The sequence below is a fragment of the Acanthochromis polyacanthus genome, chromosome 13 (assembly GCF_021347895.1).
Source record: "Acanthochromis polyacanthus isolate Apoly-LR-REF ecotype Palm Island chromosome 13, KAUST_Apoly_ChrSc, whole genome shotgun sequence".
Classification (NCBI taxonomy): Eukaryota; Metazoa; Chordata; class Actinopteri; family Pomacentridae; genus Acanthochromis; species Acanthochromis polyacanthus.
This window is the reverse complement of record NC_067125.1, coordinates 8,683,302-8,691,842: the sequence shown is the minus strand read 5'-3', so window position 1 is coordinate 8,691,842 and position 8,541 is coordinate 8,683,302. Positions and strand designations below refer to the sequence as shown.

At 41.6% G+C, this 8,541-nt stretch overlaps 1 protein-coding gene across 2 annotated transcripts in view; it reads right to left on the bottom strand.

Annotated features, from left to right (window-relative positions):
• Window positions 1–4,292: 4,292 nt before the first annotated feature.
• The window catches only part of epha4l (eph receptor A4, like), a 63,402-nt gene continuing 59,153 nt past the window's right edge, over window positions 4,293–8,541 (bottom strand). For both annotated transcript variants that reach the window (XM_022222527.2, XM_022222534.2), the window contains exon 18: window positions 4,293–5,973. The gene's annotated coding sequence lies outside the window, so the exon portion shown is untranslated. The remainder of the gene's footprint in view (window positions 5,974–8,541) is intronic.

The window sequence follows — 8,541 nt, the reverse complement described above, 5'->3', positions numbered from 1 at the left end:
TCCATCCATTCTCTGTACACCACTTTATCCTCACTAGGGTCGCGGGGGGTGCTGGAGCCTATCCCAGCTGACTCAGGCGAAGGCAGGGGACACCCTGGACAGGTCGCCAGTCTGTCACAGGGCTATACAGACAGACAGACAATCACTCTCTCATTCACACCTACGGGCAATTTAGAGTAATCAATTAACCTCAGCATATTTTTGGACTGTGGGAGGAAGCCGGAGTGCCCGGAGAAAACCCACGCATGCACAGGGAGAACATGCAAACTCCATGCAGAAAGATCCCAGGCCCACCCCGGGATTTGAACCTGGGATCTTCTTGCTGCAAGGCGAAAGTGCTAACCACTACTCCACTATGCAGCCCATGAACCAAAATACTGTGTAAATTCAAATTTGGATCCAGTGATGACAACAGATGGAAGGCGATGACCTGTACAAAGTTTCTATCTCATTTTACTGCTGTCAGCCTAATAGATGAATAGATGAATTTAATGTCATGTCAGTGTCTAGTGGCACCAGACGGATAAGTGCATGGATCACCAAGCCAGCAGAATTCTTCTTGTGGAAGACATGAATGTGTGGACCAGACTTTATGGAAATCCATCCTGCTGTTGTCAGGAAAAGCAAGAGGTGAACCAAAGTCATTAGATTTCATCGGCAAGATACCATGAATGTCTGCACAAAATTCCACAGTAATCCATACAAGATTGCGGAGATATTTTGGTCTGGATGAAAGTGATGGACTGACAGATCATCCATCAGACTGATGTTGCCCTCAGAGGAGTCGTGCTACTTGGTGTGGATAAAAATGCACAAATAAGAAATTGTGAAAATTCTAGATGTATAGACACCAAAACATTCTAGAGTTGAATTGTTTGTTTCTTTTGTCTGTCTTCAAGTTTCGATTCTAAAAGAAAGCAGAATTCTCTTTTGCTTTCTGCATTCAATTTTATTATATAGACATCTGGTAAATATATATTTTTATTGTTTTCAAGCATGCCTGAATAAAAGCTCTCAGATGTGTTGTGAATTACTTTTGAAGTTCTTGACTGCAGTTCTGAGCTTTGTCCTGCAGTTGTCACCTATCAGTCTTCACTCACTTTTCCCTTCTCCTTTATCTCCCTTTGCTGTCTCTCTTTGTTCCACCAACTCCGATCTCTGCTTTCCTGTGTTTGTTTTGCTCTCTGATTCTCATTCGTCTCCTGCTCATTTCCATTACTCACAGGAGAGAAAAAAGTTGCCTTTAGGCAGGGTTGCAACCAAGAGAGGGTGCTTCTCCCGTAAGTGCTTTTTCATGTCGTCGGGCGCTTGTCTGCCATAGTTTCTGTCTGCTGAACCAAAGCTGCATTTGACGACTACACAGACAGCATTTGACTGTGAACTGAGAGATTTCAAACGCAGCTAAATTAAGACACACTCTGTCACGCTGCCAGAATTTGCCCGTTTTCTTCCAACGTTGGCATTTTTTGGCCCTGCTGCTACGTATGTGTTGTCCATCAAAAGCCCTAACAAGTAATGCCTCGCAGACCAGACACAAGGTCAACTCTGTGCTGGTAGCCTCTCGATCAATATGCTCAGACGTTTTAGAGGCTCTGCCAGCTATTTTCCCACTGAAGCTTTCAGCTCTTGTTGTTTTCTTCCCCCAGCTTTTCGCTGTTTTTTTCCCCCCTCGTCAGACATTTCCTCGTACGTCATAGCACCACTCAGTTTTCCTCCTAAACTGTCCTTCACCTAAACAAAAAATGCCAACCGATCATTTGGAAAGTTAGCAGAAGAAAAGTCTGAATTGGCTGAAGCAGCTGGGGATTAACGCTGAAGTGTTTGGATTATGGATTATAATATTGTTTGGATTTAGGGATGCACTTGAGAATGACAACACAAAGGACGAAGTAATAATGCCGGTGTGAGGGGTTGCAGCCCATTGTGAGTGGCTTAGAGAACAGGCCAGGAGGGGTTTTATCTTTCGAATCAGGAAATTGAATTATGAAACAAAGTGACCCAATGAAAGGGGCAGCAGTGACGGTATGGAGCTGAGGGGGTTAAGCCTGTTTGAAGGGCTGGCACTTCACCTAAAGGTTCCTTAATTAGATTGGTTGACAAAAGCACTGGGGTTGTGTGTGTGTGTGTGTGTGTGAAAGAGGGTCTGAAGTGGTTGTGACTCGGTCATCGTTTTACCCCCTTTGTGATGCTGTATATGCAAGAAGATTCACTGGAGTGAGGCTTGATTGAGACATAACAGCTGAGACAAGGTTCAAGAGGATCCATTTCATTTTTATGAATAATGTGAATAAATAACCCATATTGCAGGCAAAAATGTCCACATTGCATCACTCTGGGTTATACTGAATGTCAGTATTTCAAATTTATGCATTCTACAGCATCTGCACAGAGCAGCTAAGGTTAGAAAAAGATTGTGGTTGGATGCTTTACGTCTTGTTACACAAAGGGCAACACTGCTTTCGCCACTGACCATGAATTTTGGCACTGGAAGTAAAACTTGAGCCTCAGAGTTGTCCAATATAGATGTAAGTCGGAGAATGCCAGGCTTACATAAGCCACATTACCACTATTTATTTGGAATTTCAATTTCAAAGATCCAAACACTGCATGGCCTTTTTTTTCCGCCATCTGTGTTGTATTTCTACCCATAAAAAGGATCACAGGCTGGAGTACCTGGAAGAAAAGTTTTCTTGGGCTGTCTCCTTGAGAAACCCAAGCAAAAAGAAAAGCTTTACTGACAGAGGTGTTGGATTGTGCTGATTTTGTTAAGTGGACGGCAGCATTCCAGTCAAATCATGGCCACTACCTGAACTTTCAACATGACTTAGCTTACTTTGGTTGGCCAAGTCCAGCAGACGGCCAGTTTTTCCTGCACTCCCAAACTCTCCCTGTCTGGGTTTCTCCACCTCACTTTGTCCTCTTCTGTCCTACTTTTCTTTTTCAGTTAAAACTGCATTTGTCATGTTGCTTTTGCCAATGCGTTTTTCTTTTTTTTTTTAGCATCACACCTTGATTTTCGCTGTACTGTTCCACCACTTTGGTCCAGATTGAAATATCTCATCAACATTGAGTGGATTGCTTTAAAGTTTACTCAAGACATTCACGATCCCCAGAAGATGACTCTTAATGATTCTAGTGATCCCGAGTTCTGTTTTTGTGCCACCACAAGGTTTATAGTTGTGTTTCAGAGTGAAATATCTTGAAGTGTTGTATGGAGTGGTTTTAAATCTGCTGCAGATTTTCAAGCTCTCTTGGGGATAAATTCCCCCATAGATGGATTTTCATAAAAATGTGTGAAAGTTTTATGTTTCTCAGACAAGAGCATTTGTCAAGCTAGTGTCCAAGGTCAAGAATGATGACCCTACATACTTTATACAAGCATTGTTTGCCTTTTTTAAAGTTGTTTTTTTGAATTCAAATACTATGGCAAGTCGTCAAATCTAACTAAAAAATAAATGTTCTCAGCTTGGAGGATATTTATCAATCTCAGCTCCACTAATCTTCTGGGTTCCCCTTAAAGCTTGCCAACAGTCTGTAAAGGAGGCATACTTTCCCTTTGAGGCCGATAACCATCTCCCAGTGCAAACTACAGAGCTTTAATGCATGCATGCCTCGTGCTGGTGATGTCTCAGGAAATGTGTAAAACACCATTTGGCTCAACGTTTGCACAAGCTCCGTTTCTAAAACTGTCCTTTCTTTCCCCTCCTCCTCCAGCTCCCCGGGCCTTATCAAAGACTCGGGACAATCAGCGGTTTATCGCTGCTGGAAATGAATGCAGGAAGCAGATGTTGTTCTGATTAAACACACACATTCACACACCGTGCCAAGTGAGTGGCGCTCGCCGCTGCCTCAAGGCCTGAGAGGAGCTGAGGGCCAAGGCTTTCAGTTCGGAGTCATGATATCTGCTGAACATGTGCAGCGGAGGGGACAAACTGCCAAAAGTCAGGCCTTTTTTTTAATCATTTTGCGGGTGTGTGTGTAAGTTATTTGAGCGACGGTGAAAAATAGAAAGCGCAGATGAGGCCAAGAAAGTGCTTCATGTGCTATATTGGCCAGTTCCTTCTGTTACATAACCCCTCCATTAGATACAATCATATAATGTGGTAATCAATGTGTGGTAGTTAGGTAATCGGCCCTCCTCTACAGACGTAATGATGGCAATAACAGATGAAAATGCTGATTGCCTTTATTGCAGTGTGTGTGTGTGTGTGTGTGTGTGTGTGTGTGTGTGTGTGTGTGTGTGTGTGTGTGTGTGTGTGTGTGTGTGTGAATGAGAGGCACGGAGATCATCATATAGTTTCTACTTTAATAAGAATGCACTTTGGCACCCCTTTATTTTCTTCACTTTAGGCTATTATTTTACAAACTAGATATAAAAGGACATAAATAAATGACATAAGTTACATGTACCTAGAGCTCCTCGACCAAAAAAAACAAAACAATGCAAAATAAAAAAAAAATCATGATCATGTCCAAAAAAAAAAAAAAATACAAAAAAAGATTGAGAGAATGTTAGATCTACATGGCTAGATCATATGGCATCGGAAGGCATACAATGACAAACATTAACTCTTGCGTTTTGTTAATATTTTTTCATTTTTGTCTTTTCAAATCATCCGACATTTAAGTAAAGGAAAAAAGTATTTTACAGTACATTCTGGTTTCCTTCTCCTTCCCAACACGTCTTGCATATTTCCAAACAGGTCCTTTTCGATAGATAAACCCCAAAAAACCATTGCCAAAAAAGGAAAGAGCAGTAGAGCTGTATTAAGGACGGAGGTGGTTTTGTATTATATGAAGCGTCGCTTACGAGTTCAAAAAACATTCACATAAGTATAGTTTTAAAAGATAAAGGAACAAAAGGAATATAGTCCATTGGGTAAAACCTGTAGCTGTATGATGTGCTCTGGAAAAAAATAAAAATAACCCACAGTTTTCCCTTCTTAAACACCTTTTTTTCCTCACTTTTCTGTGTACAAGGATGTCATTTCAAACTGCGTCCGCCACCGAATAGAGAAAGACGGTTCCGATATTTCCTCCTCGACTTGTCATGAGCTCAGAGAGTCCAAACTCCAGTCTGCTTGGTGTGTTTGTATGCACAGGAGGCTTTTAGTCACACTTAGCTGCGTCTCTGTGTGTCCATTCGCAAGCCGCTGTTACTGCCAAAGCAGAGATGGGTTGCATTCCAGAAAGCTGTTTAATAAATGCTGTTGCTGAGTAGAGTTTGCACAACGTGAGCAACACACCTTACACTGTTTTGTTTTTTTTTAGACGACACAAAAAGCCCAAAACTAAAAAAAAAAAAAAAAAGAAGAAAACAAAAGTCCAGGGTTTTTCTTTTTTTATCAAAAACTATACAACTCTGTTATCTCCTCCTCCTCCACAGTGGCATGAAAACAGACACAATCACTGATAGTACTTCAAAGACGTTGTCACTCATAGAGCTACACACTTGCTCTCTCTCTGTCTCTCACACACACACACACACACACACACACACACACACACACACACACACACACACACACACACACACACACACACACATCATTGCGTTCGCACGCTCAAATCAAATCCTTGTTATTTTACATGCAAACAGAACAGAACAATAAAAAAAAAAACTCAACAAAATAAAATGAAACTTTCCAAAAAAAAAAAAAGTACATTATCCGCTGGAGCAGGGCTTCTCGATTATATTACATTCTTCTTATTGTCTCTTTTTTTATGCTGTTGAATCATTCATAGTAATTCCAGCACATCGCTGGACGGCCACAAGCGGAGGGTGACTAGTCTGTCAAGTCGACGTGTTGTGACGGCGGACGCCCCAGACGCTTGGCGGGATGGATTTGTCATCTCGGTGACCCCAAAAGGAGAGGAGGGGTAAGCAGGAGGAGGAAGACAAAGAGGAAGAGCGGGAAGAATTCTGGTCATGGCGAGCGAGGCCGGGATCCTGTTTATGATGGACGGCGGCAGCTGTGGAGAAAGAAAAAGGCGGGGGGAGAGGCTGCATCAGTCATGGTGGTTACGAATGTAAACAATTTCTGCTTGGCATCCACTTCTGACCAACAATGCGGCTCTCCAGCTCCATGGAACATTCGACTCATCTGCTAAACACAATCCAGCGCCAACACCAGAGCATCCAGACACTGTGAACGGCCGGCCTACAGGGGGAAAATATGGATTTCGTGGCGGCAGTGTATTAACTTTTGCGTACCACATGCTGTTGTGTGTACATATTCTCTGAAACATGCCCTTGACTTATTGGCACACATCAAAAGCGCACCAATAGATATTTAATGAGCATGTGTATTAGATGAATGCTTGCTGTAAGGCCAGGAGTATTACACCAGGATTTATCTGCCAACAGAAATAAATCCTTTGTTAATTCGTCGGCATTCCTTCGGCAGGAATAATGATAAATTACAGCCCAGTAACTATCAATATTTATCATAGGTTCTGTTTTATGTACTTTTTTTTTCTTTTAAATGAGATAAATGATTTAAATGTAACAATTAGCGCCAAAGTATCCAGATCAACCGGTTGGCCGGTTGATGTGCATCAGACCAAAGTCTCATCGATCAGACTGTTGTCCGTGTTATTTTTATGAGGTAAGCCGTCTGTAATTATTCCGTTATTTTTGGCAGTTGGAGGAGAAGAGTACCTGTAAGCGCCGTTTGTGTTTCTCCATCTTTAAATTTGTCCAACCTAATGGAGACTGCTTGGTCTGAACTCATCATTCCTCAGTGTGGCTACATTTTGTTCAAACAGACGGCCAAAAGGTCAAGTGTAAACTCCAGAAAAAAGCAGTTTGTATAAGACAGTTTATCAGCCAACATGGCATATCAACAAAAACAGGAGATTCATTTATCTGCATTATATTCCTCAGTAGCTAACGCTGTGGGATTACAAGCTGATACACTTTTATTGTCAGGAATCATATGAATATGGGCAGGTACACGCTGGTGTGTTATAATTTTAGAATAAAACAACCAGGTAAGAATGACTTTGTATGCTGAAAATACTAATTTCAGGTGGAATGCACTCAATGCACTGTGGCCCTTTTAGATCATCTATGGAAAATATGCAGATCTTTTCTTCCGGACAAGAAGTAGACTTCAGTTTTTAACATTTTAGCCTGTGCACACTGATCCAAAGAGCATGGTCAAACTAGAAAAGCACTCGGAGAGCGCATACCTCCGCCATGCCGTTTGTCTGTCTGTCTGTCTGTCCGTCTGTGTGTGTGTGTGTGTGTCTGTCTGTCTGTTTGTCTGTTAACAGCATAACTCAAAAAGTCATGGACGGATTTTCACCAAATTTTTTACAGGATGTCCGGAAGAGCACAAGTAAGAATCGATTAGATTTTGGAGGTGATCCGAATCACCGTCTGGATGCAGGAATTTTTTGAAGGTCGAAGGACAATTGAGAGATGGCCTGGCGGCCAAACAAACTCCGGTGATTACATAACCTCCTGGCGGAGGTAATTATTAGAGACATCACTGAGTGCAATGACATACAAATCACACATAGTGCTAAAATGATTAGTTGATTAATCAGCGAGAAAGTCAAAGGATTCTTTGTCATAAATTAATAAAAAAATAAAATATTTTCAGGGAGCGGTGTTAGCACGTATCACCTTAGGCTCTGGGATATTATTACATAATTTTTTCACAATTTTATAGACAAAAATTTTGAAAATAAAAGGCAGACGAATCATGATGGAAATATTCATCAGCTGCAGACCTATAAACAGCACTAAGTAGAGTCTCCAAAATGACCATAAAACTGAATCAACTCCTCTCAGACAGTTTTAATTAAATGGTTCAGTCCTCACAGATGTATAGTTTTCTATTAGACTGTGATAGTTTTAGCTAATTTTGCACGACACAATTAACTGGCAACTGAGTGTGTCAAAGAAATCAATACTGCTGCATTAATTAGACTACTTATGTAAGCAGAGATCAGTCTTGAACTTGCTGAATGAGCTAAATCTATATTTTACCATCTTGTTGGCAAGTGTTAATTTACGTGCATATATTACGGTTTTCAACCAACAGAATAAGGCCAAGGGTTACCCAAAAAGAGAACCTTAGTGTAGAAGCCAATGAACCAAATAAATAAAGACCCTCAGTTCAGTCGATGCTGGCTCTGAAGGTACACCTAAGAGCACCTTCCCTTCGTTCCTTCCTGAGCTCTGCTGGGCTGTTCGGCTGAGTGGGAGTCAGCCGCTGATTAATTCCTCTCATTAATATGCCAGAGGCATCAGGCCCGCAGACTGATCACAGACCAGTGGCTATTGATCTGCTCCTGCTGCCTTGGGTGGCGCCAACCTGCTTGTTAATTAACAGTTTCTAGAGCCGGTGGGGCCTGTGATGGGGGTGTCGGGGGGGTCTAATGACTCTTATAGGCACTCTGTGGCTAGACATACTTGATATTAGAAGCACACTGTGATAATGAAGGGAGGTTTAATCCAATTTCTTTACTTGCTTTGTTTAATAGAGCTGTTTCTGTGCTGAGACTTGGAAACAGAATGATAAAAGACTA